This window comes from Salvia miltiorrhiza, chromosome 4 (genome assembly GCF_028751815.1).
Source record: "Salvia miltiorrhiza cultivar Shanhuang (shh) chromosome 4, IMPLAD_Smil_shh, whole genome shotgun sequence".
NCBI classification, from domain to species: Eukaryota; Viridiplantae; Streptophyta; class Magnoliopsida; order Lamiales; family Lamiaceae; genus Salvia; species Salvia miltiorrhiza.
In genome coordinates, this window is record NC_080390.1 from 18,744,716 (window position 1) to 18,760,960 (window position 16,245).

The window sequence follows — 16,245 nt, forward strand, 5'->3', positions numbered from 1 at the left end:
GAAAAACCGATGCCCATGATTCGTAACAGAGAGATCAATATATTGACCTAAATTAGGGAACTGAGTAAATGAGAGAGGTAAGGAGGGGGCTTCATACTTTCTGAGCCTTGCGGGACAAGGGCGGCGATAGATCGGAGGTCGAAGTGGAGGAGATGGACTCTCGTCGCACCTAAGCTCTCCTTCATGTTCAACCTCAGATGCACCGAGCCACGACTCCTGGGAGGCCGCCGTCAACGCCTCTGACATGGAGAACGAGAAGTACACAGGCGGCGGATCATCGATGAAGTTGAGCGAATCTTCGGTATCGGGGATGAACTCGTCGCTCAGATACTCTTTCCAAGGGAAGGAACGCTTCATCACTGCGATTAAGGGCGGCGATAGACGCGGTAGAGGGCGGCGCAATTTAGGGTTTCAGCCACAGGAGGGCTGCGCATATGAGAGAGAAAGAGAGCATAGAGCGGCGGAGTGAATTGGGGAGAGGTCGAGTAGATTTAGGGTTTCTAATTATCTTTATATAGTAGTGAACTTAATTAAGTTGTTAATAGTTCCCTAATTATGGCTCAAAAAGGAAACAAACCAAGTAGCTTGGGACGACTCAAAAAGAAATACGAGCCATGAATAATGGGACGGAGGGAGTAATAAATTACTAATAAATAAATATTTTTCCGACATAAAAATAAGGACGGAAACGAGCCCAATCCGTAATTAACAATATTTTTTGGATATCATCTCGACATATTCTAAGTTTATGAATATATATGATATTGTATATTGTAGTAGACTTTAAATGAATTAATAGGTACTAGATATATCAATATTACGAGTGTTCTGTACTGGTGACCACTCGAAAAGAACTTCAAGCTTAAGCGTGCTTAAGTTAGAGCACAACTAAGATGGGTGACCGACTGAGAAGTTCGTCTAAATTATGCAATACTGTATAAATACGAAAATAAATTGTGGATATACAATAAAATAAATAGAATAATAAATAAATAAATAAAAAATAAATAAAATAAAATAAATAAATACAAAAATATTACCGACGGCAAAATGCCGTCGGTAATTAGCAACGGCAGTTTGCCGTCAGTAATACATCGGCCAAGCCTGGCGAGTAAGCCACCACCGTCCGGTGAAAATTACCGACGGTGGTGACGCCGCCGCTAATTAGAGACAGAATTTGCCGTCGGTAATTTTCCGGCAACTCTCCACCGTTCAACGACGGAAATGCCGGCGGCTTCGCCGCCGTTAATTACCGGCTGCGGCTGATCGCCGTCGGTAATGGCGTTACCGACGAGCCGATTAGCGACAGCGATTTGCCGCCAGTAATGCCGCCGGTAGCATTTTTCACCGGCGGCCGTGCCTTATTACCGACGGCATTCTGTCGTTGGTAATCGTACGTTTTTTGTAGTGCATCTTGTTCGTTAGATATACGTCTTGTTCATTAGTATTATATGTCTTATTTATTGTCCTCATGTTACACGAAAAATAGGGGGTCTTACTGGAGCGCGCCCCTACTTTTACATTTCAAATTAAATATTTACATAAAGTAATCAAATTAAAGCTCTTATCTTGATTTTTAATTTGATATGCATATAAAATATTTTATAATTAGTCGAATTTCATAATTATAGAATAAAAAATATGACAAAAAAATATTACCAAATTGCCGCTCAATTTAAAAATCAATTTGAATTAATTTCAAATGGAAATCTTGACTTTTTAATATAGTACAGATTTTGATTCAATCAAGAATTTTGACCCGACTCAATGTATATACTCCCTCTGTCCCAATATTCAAGTCTCCTTGCTTTTGGGCACGGGTATTAAGGAGAGTTAAATTAGATGTAAAAGTAGTAGGGACCACATAATTAGTGCTTTATTTAATGTTATTTTATTAACTAATTAAAGTGACTAATAAAAGAGTGGATTTTTAAAATGACCACTTTCATATTGTAAAATTAAAAATTGTCCACTAAGATAAAAATATTAAAAAATGGCCACTGTTACCAAAATACCCTTCCACATTAAAAATTAAAAAAATGTCCACTTTACATCACCCCTTTAAAAAATCCCGCAATTCACAACCAGTGTGAATTCACAACCAAAATTTTTTGGTTGTGAATTCACACTGATTCACAACCAGTCGAATTCACAACCAGAATTTTTTGTTTGTGAATTCACAACTAGTCGAATTCACAGCCAAAATTTAATTCACAACCAGTCGAATTCACAACCAAAATTTAATTCACAACTAGAATTTTTTGGTTGTGAATTCACAACAAACGAATTCACAACCAAAATTGAATTCACAACCAGATTTATGTTGGTTGTGAATTCATAATTAGTCGAATTCACAACCTGAATTTAATTCACAACTAGAATTTATTTTGGTTGTGAATTCAAGTAGTTGTGAATTTGAGTTTTTAAAGTTTGAATTCACAATTAAAACTGTAATTTATTTTGATTGTGAATTTATAGATTTGGTTGTGAATTCATAAATGTGGTTGTGAATTCAAGAACATTAAATTGTGAATTCAAAAATTTGGTTGTGAATTTAAGAACATTAAAAAAATAATTATACAGCTCAATCAAATTGCTGTACAACACCAAAATACAACAACTCAATCTACCATCAAAATACATCAATTCCTCTAAATCAACAATCGAAATACAACAAAATATTATCCGAATCAATTCAACCTATAATCAAAATACAACAATTCCTTCGAATCAACAATCTCAGCATTCAATCTCCAAATCAACAATCTCAACAGATCTTAGAACGAAAATCATTCACATGTAAGATGGCAGGAATAAGACCCATTATATTACTTATTCCATAAAATTTGATATCATGGCCAAAAACCCATTTCGATCTTCACAAAAAAAAGAGAAGTCCTAAATTTAAACGAATTCTGGACATGCTCATGTCCTTACAATCAATTCATTCAATGTTTCTATTTACTCCAAAATGAAGATGAAGCAATGCCTGAAAACGTTTTCTATAAAACCATCCTTGAAGCAATAACAGAGCAACTACACCCCTTGTCGTAGTTACCACACCATCGCCGACGTCGCGCCATCGCCATCGCTGTTGCCGCTGCCTCTCTGCCACCCTATTTCTCCCCTCTCTCAGTTTCTCTCGTTCATCAGGTGTAGCGCGTTCGATTGCACTTCGTTCCGCCGCCTATAGCAGCGCCGTTCGTCACAACATCGCCGTCGAGACTCGAACCACCGCCTGATGAAATCTGCTTCAACGTGCCGTCGATTCCAATCTGCTACTTCAGCGATGCCCTCGGCGACAGAGCCTCCTCGCCGCCACCACCGCCGCTCGATTTCAGCAGATCTGCATCCGGTAATTTTCCTCCGCGCTCCGACATCGTCGCGGATGTTTCACCGATCTCCTGTGATTTAGATTGGCTGGCAGAGAGCCGCGCCATTGTCGTCGATTCCAATCTACCCGATCAGGATTCTATAAACTTCCATCAAGTTCTTGGGGAAAAAAGGCGAAATTCTCCGGATGACGCCGCTGCTGCAGTGAAGAAAACTCGCGACCGCGGCGATCTGAGCTCTAAGGGAGGGAGGGAGAGAGAGAGAGAAGGGGGAAGGGAGTACCGTGGAGAAGAGAGAGAAAGAGAGTGGAGAGAGAGAGAAGAGAATGAGAGAGGCGAAAGACGCTCGAGAGAAAGAGAGAGAGTATATATATTTATAGAAGGGTATTTCTGTCTTTTCAATCAAAAAGTGGACAGTTTTTATTATTTTTATCTTAGTGGACAATTTTTATCTTTACAATATGAAAGTGGATAGTTTTATATATTAACTCCTAATAAAATGCCTTTTAGATTAAGTCAAGCAAGTTAATTACTTTTAAAATGCTTTATTTAATGTTATTTTATCTTTATTAGAATTACTTTTAAACATTACAGTTAATTAAAGGAAAACACGGCAGAACAGAGGGAAAAAAAAAGGCGGCAGAATTTGGGCTCCAAACTTAATCATTTCATTCCATAAAATTTGAAAACACAACAATGTACGTCCAACTACATCTATGTATACAGAGCTATTGTTTGCTCACCATTTTTACATAATCAAGTGACCAAAAGAAAATCCAAAAAAAAGAGGATGAGAGTAAAAAATTTAACAACAGAGGAGAGGTCTTCTATACTTCAATTCCTTCTTCTTGAAAGCAAAAATGGAAAGCCACCTAGAGGGAAGATGAAAGCTATGGAGGAGAAGTTCCACGTCTGCCGGCGGACTGTTTCGCGCATTTGAGCTGAGGCAAAACAACAACAAAATCAAGGGCATGCCATAAACTCATCAAGTAAGAAGATAGCAAGACCAAGGAGAAAAAGAGTTGAAATAGACCTAGAGCTAATTGCAAGTTTAGATTTAATCAGAGCATGTTTATATCATTTCAGAACCAATTGACAACCAACAAATCCTAGTGCTCTTGCATGCAGCCACCAAGAATTGGGAATCACCCAAGCACAAACTTAATCAGGGGAAACAGAATTGGGAATCACCCGAAACCAAATAAACATGAGCCCAAGCACACAATTAATCAGGGGAAACAGATTTAGGAATCACCCGAAACCAAATAAGCATGAGCCCAAGCACACAATTACTCAGGGGAAACAGGTTTGGGAATCACCCGAAACCAAATAAGCATGAGCCCAAGGGAAGATCTTACAGAAACAAATATAAATTCGAAACAAGAGGAGAAGTCACCGGAAACAGAATTGGGAACATATGTGCGAGCATCCGTAGGTGGGCTTTGGATGCAGTGGGCCACCACTCGTTTGGTTCCTCCAAGTTTGCCTCCAATTCCTCCGAGTTCGCCGGCCATCTAAGGTTTTCCTCACTCAGAAAGTCAGATCCCCAAGTTTCATGACAGAAGGTCGAAATCTCTCTTGATTTCAGAGGATTTAGGGAACCTCATTCTCGTTTTCATCCTTGTGGGCCGTCGGATGATCGGAGGTCGAAACGGAGGAGAAGGACTCTCATCTACCACATACTCTCGGATGCCCTCGCTCTCTGACGCGACACCACCACACTCCTCAGGCGACGCCGGCAACGTCTCCGATAGGGAGAAAGGGAAAAACACAGGCGGTGGATCACCCCACAATGATAGAGAATCTTCGGTGTCGAGAATCACTTCATCGCTCAGATATTCCTTCCAACCATACGAAGGGTTCATCACGGCGGAGGAGAAGAACGGAGAAAGGCGGCGGACTGAAAGAATGGAGGAAGACGACGAGCCTTAGGGTTTTCACCTGAAGCGGGCGGCGCTTGATTTTAGAGAGAAAGGGCGAAGATAGAGAGAGTGAGAGTGAGAGATTCGAGATAGGCTAGGGTTAGCAATAGATAAGGAGAGAGAGAGAGAATTGTTATAATTAGTGGAGAGAGGGTTAACTAATTCTATCTTAATTTTTGCTAAAAAAGGAAAGGAGACTTGAATATTGGGACGGCCGGCCAAAAAGGAATAGGAGACTTCAATATTGGGACAGAGGGAGTATAACATTTCTCCATATATATATATATTTTTTTTCTTTTTCTTCCTTGTGGAGCCAAGAACTTGAACAAAATATTTTATCTATTTAAATTGATAAGCATTTGAGATTTAATGATTATTTAAAAATTTGTTAATTTTGCACTATTCGTAATTGCACACGCATAATTAACTCTTACTAATAAAAGTAATATATCTTTTAGACAAATTGCTAGTTCCGATGCTACCACCACCTAGCAAAAAGTATATTTTTTTTCTTTCTTCTTTTTTAAATTTACATTTTAGACAAATTACTTCAAGTTATTTTTTGTATCATATTTATTGGTAGACGTCGCCAACCACCAAATAATTCCTGCGGAATTACCAAAATAAATTAGTATAATGGTAAGCAGGGTCGATCCCACAGAGAGCAGTTAAAAATCATTCAAATCCCTAAATCTATAAAAACGGTGATACCACCACGCCTTAATTTTGAGAAGAATTAATTAAAACTAAGAATGCAACAAATCAAATAGAAATAACTCTTGAAATAAATCAATAGAAAGGTAATTCGGCTCAAATAAATCCACACTAATTTAATCTCTGATCCTTGACGCAATAATTAATTAATCCCTATTAACCAACGAGTTATAGGATACCGTGATACGCACTGACATACCCCAATTCCTACTTACTATGTCGATAGACAGTTAGATACGCTAGTCTTGTCTATTTCCCTTATTAAAATATAACCTAGCTGGATACGCCAGTCTTAGATTTAATATTCTAATAGCATTAAGGTGAAGGAACCCCATTTATATCAATTATCCTAGATACACTAGTAATAATTAATATACCAATTAATTCCTACTACGAATGATTTATGCTTAATTGTTCTAATTTTAGGGGTTTGAATGTGCTCATTGTAAGTTAAATCTTCTGGAAATTGGTGCGTTTTATGGTGTATTTGATGCTTTTCAAGAGATTTAGGTTTTAATGGTGGAAGAGTATAATTTTGGGGATTTTTGGCTAAAAATGGCGTTTTTACGCCAGACCAGACCAGAGAAGTCATTCGCCAGAGAACTCGCTAAGTCAGAGAACTCGCTAAGCCAGAGAAAACCGCCAGAGGAGAGAAAAGCGCCAGACTAGAGAAGTCACGCCAGAGAAGCGCCAGAGAAGTCGCGCCAGAGAAGTCGTGCCAGAGAAGCGCCAGAGAAGTCACGCCAGAGAAGTCGCTCCAGAGAAGTCGCGTCAGAAGGGAAAGACAAGCCAGAGGAATCAATACCAGAGCGGAACCCATTCCGCTGACAAGATCAGAGAAGTCATCCGTTCCTCTGGCGATAACCATTCCTCTGGCGAGAGCTGCGATTTCCGCCGAGTGGAGAATACTTGTTGCGCGCGTCATAGCTGAAGTTACCTTATCATCTACGATTCTATTCCTTTTAGAGTCCGGCTTTGCATGGTAATTTCCATGGTGATCTAGAAGGAGTTGAAGTCTATAAATAGGGCTATAGTTTTCATTGTAAAAAATCATCCAAATTCTTGCCCTAGTTTTAGACGCCATCTTTGCAATCTGTTGGCATCCGAAGCTTAGGATTTACTTGCTTTCATAGTTGTTCATAGTTTTGAGTTTTTATTGTTCTAAGTTAGATTTCAATTTCGTTTTAGTTTAGTTTCTTGGATTGTGATTGAGTGACACAATTACACGTTCAAGACAATTACGGTATTTCATATTTCAATTCAAGTTATTTTCGTTTAATCATGTTTATGCTTTTCGTTATTGTTTATGTTTTCTTTTCAATTATGCAATTTCAATTATGCACTTTAGTTTCATGCCTAGATTAGAAGTCTTTAAATTTACAAGTATTTAATTTCTTAAGTTAGGTTTAATTCGAGTTGTTTAAATTATTGCCTAGGCTAAGTTTAAGTTCAATTTACATTTAAGTTTAAGTTACGTTTTTAAATCAAAACCTTTACTGCTTTCTTTTACTGTTTTTCCTGCGATACAATTAAAAGCCCTTTAAGACTTTCCTTGAGAGATGACACTGGGTCAACTTACCATCACTAGGATGTCCTTGTTCTATTGCAAGTCAAACTAGAGGTGTTCTAGGTTGAGTCAAATTTTGGCGCCGTTGCCGGGGAAAGTTTTAGGCGTTTTAGTTGTGTCGTTTTACTTGCTTTATTTAATTTCCAGTTTTTACGTTTTTGTTTTTACTTTTCTTTTCTTTCCACCCGGTGCGTTTCACCCGTGTGTTAAGTGTTGTGTATGCAGGGACGTCGTAGTCTGAAAAGAAAACTAACGTCCCCGCTGGATAACACTCGGACACATACTAGAGCAGACACTTTATACTCTGACTCTGATTCCGAGGACAGCGCTGCAAGCCTCGCCAATTCTAGCTCTGACCCCGATCTTGACGTTCCAGAGCAAACCGTGGTAGAGGAGGGATCCAGCTCTGACCAGCCAGAGCAGACCACAGCCACGGCAGAACACACTAAGGAGGAAAAGGCCAGCTCCGCCAATTTTTGCACCAAGCAGAATTTAAACAAGGAAAAGAAGGAGATGGCCAAGAACACGGAATATATGGGAGACTTCACCAGGCCGGTAATTGGAGATACCAATACATCGGCAATCGTGTTCCCCGCTGCTGTGAGAAACTACAATCTCAAAACCTAATGATTCGAATCTGCTGCCGGTGTTCCACGGGATGCCAAGCGAGGATGCGCTGCAATTCATCCGGGATTTCTGCACCCAAGTGCAAACGATTCCTCTGCTTACTCTTACGGAGGATCAACTCAAGCTCAAGTGCTTCCCTTATGCACTTAAAGACCGGGCGAGGACGTGGATGCTATCTCTGCCGCCCAACTCTATCACTACGTGGGGAGATGCTTGTGAAAAGTTCATGCTGAAATACTACCCAAGTCACAAGACACAGGAGCTGAGAACAAAAATAATGGAGTTCACCCAAGGAGCGGACGAGCCTTTACACGAAGCTTGGGAGAGATATGAAGAACTCCTCCGCCAATGCCCTCAACATCAATTCACTAATGTGATGTTGATGCAGTTTTTCTACGATGGGTTAGTAGAAACTGCTCAATTTATGGTGGATAGCACAGCAGGAGGAAACATAGCTCGGAAGACAGCGGCAGACCTGAAAGAGATCTTCAAGACATTAGCCGAAAGCTCCCAACAGAAATCTGTCCGTGGAAGAAGAGTTGATGCCAGCGCGGTGACAAATCAGTTTGAGCTGCAGAAGCAAGTAGCCGATCTTGTGAGACAAGTGGAGCATCTCAAGATGGGCAAGATGGAAAAATCTCCAGTTCAGAGTTCAACCTCGCCGAATCCAGCCATGCAGTACGTAGAGCCGTGTGGTATTTGTGGAGATGTCAGCCATGGAGCCCATGAGTGTCATCGAATGGGAGAATTTACTCCGGAAGGACAAGCTGAGGTCTATGCGGCACAAGGATTTCAAGGCTACAATCAAGGGCCAAGCAGACCTGGCTTCGTGCAAAACTACAATCAAGGGCAAAGCTATAATCAAGGGCAGAGCAGACCACAGAATTATAATCAAGGGCAGAACGGAAATAATGGATAGAGAGGACAGCAGCCCTATGCACCGCAGCAAAATTTTTCCCAACAATATCCACCGAGGTATCAACAGCAAGGGAATTTTCAGCCTGCGCAGCAACACGCTCAGCCCCAGAAGTCATCACTTGAAGATACGTTGCAAGCTTTTATGGAGATTAGCAAGCAAAATATGGAGATGACTAAACAGAATATGGAGTCTCAAGCATCCACCATAAAAAGACTTGAGACCACCGTAGGGCAACTGTCGGGCACCTTGAACCAATTGCAGCAGCAACAGCAGCCCGGAAAATTCCATGGTCAACCCTTGCAAACTCATCAGGCTCAAGCTATCACTGTTCTCCGTAGTGGTAAATTGGTAGACAATCAAGTGGAGGTACCAGAGCCGACTCGCAGGCCAGAGCTGATCCGACCGCCAGTTCTAACAAAGCCGTTCACTCTGTCACGATCACCAGCTCTGACGAGTTTAGCCATGCCAAAGTCAGAGCTTCCGAAATCACCTCTGGCGAAGCCAGCTCTGCCGAGTCCAGAGATGCCGAGGTTACCTCTAGAGAAGTCAGTTCTGCAGAATTCCACCGCACAAGGTTCAGTTCTGCCAAGTTCCACTCTGACGAGCCCTTATGAAGAAAAAGGACCAGAGCAGAAGAAAAAGGAAGGAGAGAAGAAAGATCAGCCAAAAGACGAAGTGATGGAGGAAGGAAAAGAGGCCAAACTACACAAATCCACTACACCTTATCGGCCACCAATTCCTTTTCCGGGCAGATTGCGGAATGAAAAGATGGATAAACAGTTCTCCGACTTCTACAACATGCTTGCCAAGGTGAACGTGAATCTGCCCCTCCTGGATGTGATCAGAAAAGTCCCAGCGTATGTGAAGTTTTTCAAGGAGTTAGTCTCCAACAAGCGGAAGTTCGAGGACAATGAGAAGGTTCTGGTCTCAGAAATTGCGAACTCGATCATACAACAGCCTCTGCCACCAAAGCAACGCGACCCAGGTAGCTTCGTAATTAAAATTGCTTTAGGAAATGGTAAGGAAGCTACGGGAATGTTAGATTTGGGTGCTGGAATTAACCTTATGCCTTACTCTATTTTCAAACAATTAGAGTTAGGTGATTTGAAACCCACCCGCATGTGTCTACAACTCGCCGATAGGTCCGTTAGATACCCCCGTGGGATCATAGAGGATGTTTTAGTGAATGTTGGGGGCTTGATTATTCCCGTAGATTTTGTGGTTCTCGACATTGGGGAGGTGCATGAAAATGATGTAGAGCACACACTACTGTTAGGAAGACCGTTTATGGCAACCACTAACACCTTAATTGATGTTAAGGATGGAAATATTAAAATGACTGTGTTAGGGGAGTCAGTGTCTTTCTCTATGCATGATAGTCGTGCTATGCCTTCTGCAAATTTTATCAACGAATGCTCCTTTATAGATCCTATTGATGGCTTGGTTGAGAAGGTATTTTTACAGGAGCAGGAGTGTGTGGAAGTCTGTGCTGGATCGACAGACATGGAAGAGCTAGCTCGGGAAGCTAAAGAGTTCAGCTCTCCACTGCCCAGCGCTGCCCCCTTCAGCTCTGCAACCTTCAGCTCTCCACTGCCCAGCGCTGCACCCTTCAGCTCAGCTATGCCGAGCTCTGTGGTGCCCCGCTCTGCCCAGCCAGTTATGACGAGCTCAACCATGTCCAGTCCAGCTCTGCCGAGCTCAGTGCTGCACTGCCATACGGAGCTGCCCATTGATGAACAGATGAGAACCACGAGGCCAGCGCTGGAACTGAAGGAACTCCCAGCCAATCTCAAATACATGTTCTTAGAAGAGAAAAAGGAAAAGCCGAGGTTCAGATCGGTAGCGTTGTCCCTGAATAAAGAAAGCGTGTTGCCAAAGGACGTGTTTGACCCTGGCGCAGCCCAGTCTAAGGAGAATTTCAGAGGAGAGGGTCATCGCATGAAACCCGATTATGGGCAGTTGAGTACTCCGATGGTGGTGGAGTCTCACACTCTGCATGATCCTCACTAAGGGTCAGATCTGAAGTCGGGCTGGAGACTCTAACTCTAGCTCTTGGTGGGAGGCAACCCACCGTTGGTTTGTTTTTAGTTTCTGTTTTTCTTAGTTTTTTTTTTTTTTTTTTAGTTGTGTGTTTCGTGTCTTTCCTAAGTTTTGGATGCTTTGCGGACACTTTGATGCTTGGTGAGCATGTCTTATTTTCAGCGCTGAAACTCTCATACAGCCGCCAGCGCTGCTGCCACCACCGCTGCACTTCTCCACGCTGCCCTTCTCCACTCTGCCATAGCCAGCGAATTCCCCTTGTCACCACCTCGCACGTTGCTTCAATGTCTCCATGCCGATAATCAGGGACGTATCTTCTATTCTTATTTCTTTTGTGCCCTGAGGACATGGCATGCTTTAAGTGTGGGGGGTGTTTTATTGTGTTTATGCTTTCAATTGGGCAAAAATTGATTTTTCTATGCTTAGTTTTTGGACTCGAATCTTGCTAGTTTGTATGAATTTGTGGAAGAGTAGATGGTTTTTGATGCGAGTTTCGGGTTTGTGAATGAATGGTGGTTATTCTTGTTTTACTCTTGATATATGTTTCTTGATTGTGCAAAGAATTTGAGTTTTGTTGCAACATGATTGTAAGTAAGTAAAACGTGATTTGTCCGGTAGATGCTAGAAGGAGTGTTGTCATTGTGATTGCCTACGATCGTATCTTATCTGTGAAAATGTTGGACGAATTGCCAACTTCAAAATTGCCAGCTCTGAAACATCTGGCCTGTTCTAAAACGTGACAGCTCTGAGTCTCTGTTCCTCTAGTTCAACTATGAGCATGGGAAACCACGTGAAAAGACTTTGGATTACATCCAAATGATTTTTATTTCATGAATTATGGCTCAACTGTCGAAATCTCAAGCACACAAAGTGTGAAAAATGGTGATATTGATTATAAAGGCGATCACATTAGGGAATTCACTTCTAGCGGAGAATTGGGTCTGATCGAATTGCTTACATTACTCTTTTGTTGCTTCTTAAACTTTGAGTTACTTGCATGATCGAGAGATGTGTGTTGATTGTAAAATTTTGAATTGACTTTGAGAATGATTGGATGGAAATTAGCATTGTTGAAATCAATCTCTTCCTAAGATTCATATGGATTTTGCTTGAGGACAAGCAAAAGGCTAAGTGTGGGGGGTTGATTTATGCTTAATTGTTCTAATTTTAGGGGTTTGAATGTGCTCATTGTAAGTTAAATCTTCTGGAAATTGGTGCGTTTTATGGTGTATTTGATGCTTTTCAAGAGATTTAGGTTTTAATGGTGGAAGAGTATAATTTTGGGGATTTTTGGCTAAAAATGGCGTTTTTACGCCAGACCAGACCAGAGAAGTCATTCGCCAGAGAACTCGCTAAGTCAGAGAACTCGCTAAGCCAGAGAAAACCGCCAGAGGAGAGAAAAGCGCCAGACCAGAGAAGTCACGCCAGAGAAGCGCCAGAGAAGTCGCGCCAGAGAAGTCGTGCCAGAGAAGCGCCAGAGAAGTCACGCCAGAGAAGTCGCTCCAGAGAAGTCGCGTCAGAAGGGAAAGACAAGCCAGAGGAATCAATACCAGAGCGGAACCCATTCCGCTGACAAGATCAGAGAAGTCATCCGTTCCTCTGGCGATAACCATTCCTCTGGCGAGAGCTGCGATTTCCGCCGAGTGGAGAATACTTGTTGCGCGCGTCATAGCTGAAGTTACCTTATCATCTACGATTCTATTCCTTTTAGAGTCCGGCTTTGCATGGTAATTTCCATGGTGATCTAGAAGGAGTTGAAGTCTATAAATAGGGCTATAGTTTTCATTGTAAAAAATCATCCAAATTCTTGCCCTAGTTTTAGACGCCATCTTTGCAATCTGTTGGCATCCGAAGCTTAGGATTTACTTGCTTTCATAGTTGTTCATAGTTTTGAGTTTTTATTGTTCTAAGTTAGATTTCAATTTCGTTTTAGTTTAGTTTCTTGGATTGTGATTGAGTGACACAATTACACGTTCAAGACAATTACGGTATTTCATATTTCAATTCAAGTTATTTTCGTTTAATCATGTTTATGCTTTTCGTTATTGTTTATGTTTTCTTTTCAATTATGCAATTTCAATTATGCACTTTAGTTTCATGCCTAGATTAGAAGTCTTTAAATTTACAAGTATTTAATTTCTTAAGTTAGGTTTAATTCGAGTTGTTTAAATTATTGCCTAGGCTAAGTTTAAGTTCAATTTACATTTAAGTTTAAGTTACGTTTTTAAATCAAAACCTTTACTGCTTTCTTTTACTGTTTTTCCTGCGATACAATTAAAAGCCCTTTAAGACTTTCCTTGAGAGATGACACTGGGTCAACTTACCATCACTAGGATGTCCTTGTTCTATTGCAAGTCAAACTAGAGGTGTTCTAGGTTGAGTCAACGAACATGGTAGTTTTGTCACTAATCAGCCCTATTCCAACAATTACGGATTGGAGGTGCTAATTGACTATAATCCAATTAAACCTAAGTTGATCAGGCTTAAATAAAATCAGAATTATCATTGAACCTAGGAATTAATCAGAATCAATAGCAATCAATTTTAAACCAATTAGGTCTCACAGATCATTAAATTAGAGTTTCATTATTCTCGCCGAATTAAAAGTTTAGCTACTCATGCTTAAATTAAGAACAAGCAAAGAAATAAAAGTAAACATAGAACAAGAGAATAAATTAAATTGCAAAGAAAATAAAATAACCACTCGGGAATGAAAAGAGAAATCGTCTGCACTAAAAACTAAAGCAAAAGGATGAACGTAATCAAAGTAAACTAATAAGTCTAAGTCTAAAGTTTGCGGCTGCCAAGGGAAAGATGATCTCCAGGAAAAACGAAAATTAGGGCAAGGAATTATATGTTCTGAAAGACGAAAGTTAAGCCCTATTTATAGACTTCAAATCCTTCTTGATCACTATGGAAGTTGCCATGCAAAGCTGGACTCTTAAAGGAAATAGAATCGTGCAAGATAAGGCAACTCTCCAGCTGTGTCGCGCGCTGCAAGTCATCTCCATTCTGGCCGAATTCGCGGCTCTCGCCAGAGAAACAGCTTCCGCTCTGGCGTACTTGTCTGCTCTGACTCCCGGTTTCTCTGGCGATTCACTTCGCTGCTCTGACTCCCGGTTTCTCTGGTGATTCACTTCGCTGCTCTGACATTCGGTTCCTCTAGTTTCTTGATTTCTCTGCTCTGGCTTTTCTCCCCTCTGACTAGTGATTCCTCTGCTCTGACTAGTTGACTTCGCTGCTCTGGGCTTTGATTTCTCTGGCTTCTCATTTCGCTGCTCTGGGCTTTGATTTCTCTGGCTTCTCATTTCGCTGCTCTGGCACTGGTGCATTTCTCTGGCTTCTCATTTCGCTGCTTCGGAGATGTCGACTCTGCTCTGGCTTAACTCTTCTGCTCTGGAGATTGACTTCGCTGCTCTGGTGATTGGTTCTGCTGCTCTGGCTTGCAGCGCGGGGTTTTAGCTCTGGCGCGGGCCTTCTCGGCTCTGGCACGGGGCTTCACTTCTCTGCTACAGAGTTAAGAGTTTAGCTAAAAACGCCATCCTTAGCCCCGAAATCTCCAAAATTGTATTCTTCCATCCAAAAACCTAAATCTCCTGCAAGGCATCAAACAAGCCATAAAACATACCAATTTCCAGAAGATTATCTTAAAATAAAGCTCATATAAACCCTTAAAATTAGAACAATTAAGCACAAATCAACCCCCCCACACTTAGCCTTTTGCTTGTCCTCAAGCAAAATCCATATGAATCCTAGGAAGAGATTGATTTCAACAATGCTAATTTCCAATCCAAACATTTACAAAGTCAATTCAAGATTATACAATCAACACACATCTCTCGATCATGCAAGTAACTCAAAGTTTAAGAAGCAACAAAAGAGTAATGCAAGTAATTCGATCAGACCCAATTCTCCGCTAGAAGTGAATTGCCTAATGTGATCGCCTTTATAATCAATATCACCATTTTTTACACTTTTTGTGCTTAAGATTTTCGACAGTCGACAGTTGAGCCATAATTCATGAAATAAAACCATTTGGATGTAATCCAAAGTCTTTTCACGTGGTTTCCCATGCTCATAGTTAGACTAGAGGAGCAGAGACTCAGAGCTGTCACGTTTTCAGAGCCGGCCAGATGTTTCAGAGCTGGCATTTTTAGAGTTGGCGATTTGTCCAACATTTTTCACATTTCACAGATAAGATACGATCGTAGGCAATCATAATGAAAACACTCCTTCTAGCATCTACCGGACAAATCACGTTTTACTTACTTACAAAAGTGTTGCAACAAAACTCATAATTCTTTGCACAATCAAGAAACATATATCGAAGGTAAAACCCCCAATTGCTACCATTCATTCACATACCCGAAAGTCACATCGAAAACCATCTCTTCTTCCACCGATTCATAAAAATTCGCACGAGACAAAGACCAAAACTAAGCATAGAAAGATTAATCTCGCTCAATTGAAATATAAGCAACAAAACACACCCCCTCCCCCACACTTAGAGCATGCCATGTCCTCAGGGCATAAAAGAAATAAGGAGAGTTTAGAAAACGTCCCTGATTATCGGCAATGAAAAACTGAAGCATCGTGAGAGGTGGTGAAGAGTGGAGGGTGGCAACGCTGACAGGGCAGAGTAGAGAGTGGCAACGCTGGCAGGGCAGAGTAGAGAGTGGCAACGCTGGCAGGGCAGAGTAGAGAGTGGCAGCGCTGGCAGGGCTGCAGAAACATGAACACCTCCAGAATCATAGTATCCGCATAGCAACCGAACTTAGGACAAAGAACAAAACACCAACTAAAAACAAAACAAGAACAACACAAACAAAAACTAAAAACTAAAAACAAACCAACGGTGGGTTGCCTCCCACCAAGCGCTAGATTTGAAAGTCGCCAGCTCGACTGCACAAGTGCTCAAAAAATGCCCAGAACTAACAGCGAAATAGACTCCGCTGGAACTAAAGAGGAGGCATCATAGAATGGCTTCAAACGTTGTCCATTCACGGTGAATGTCTTCGCCGTATCTAGGCTGCGTATCTCAAACGCCCCATTTGGGCAGACAGACTGAATCACGAACGGACCAACCCATTTTGTCTTCAACTTTCCGGGCATTAAACGCAGCTT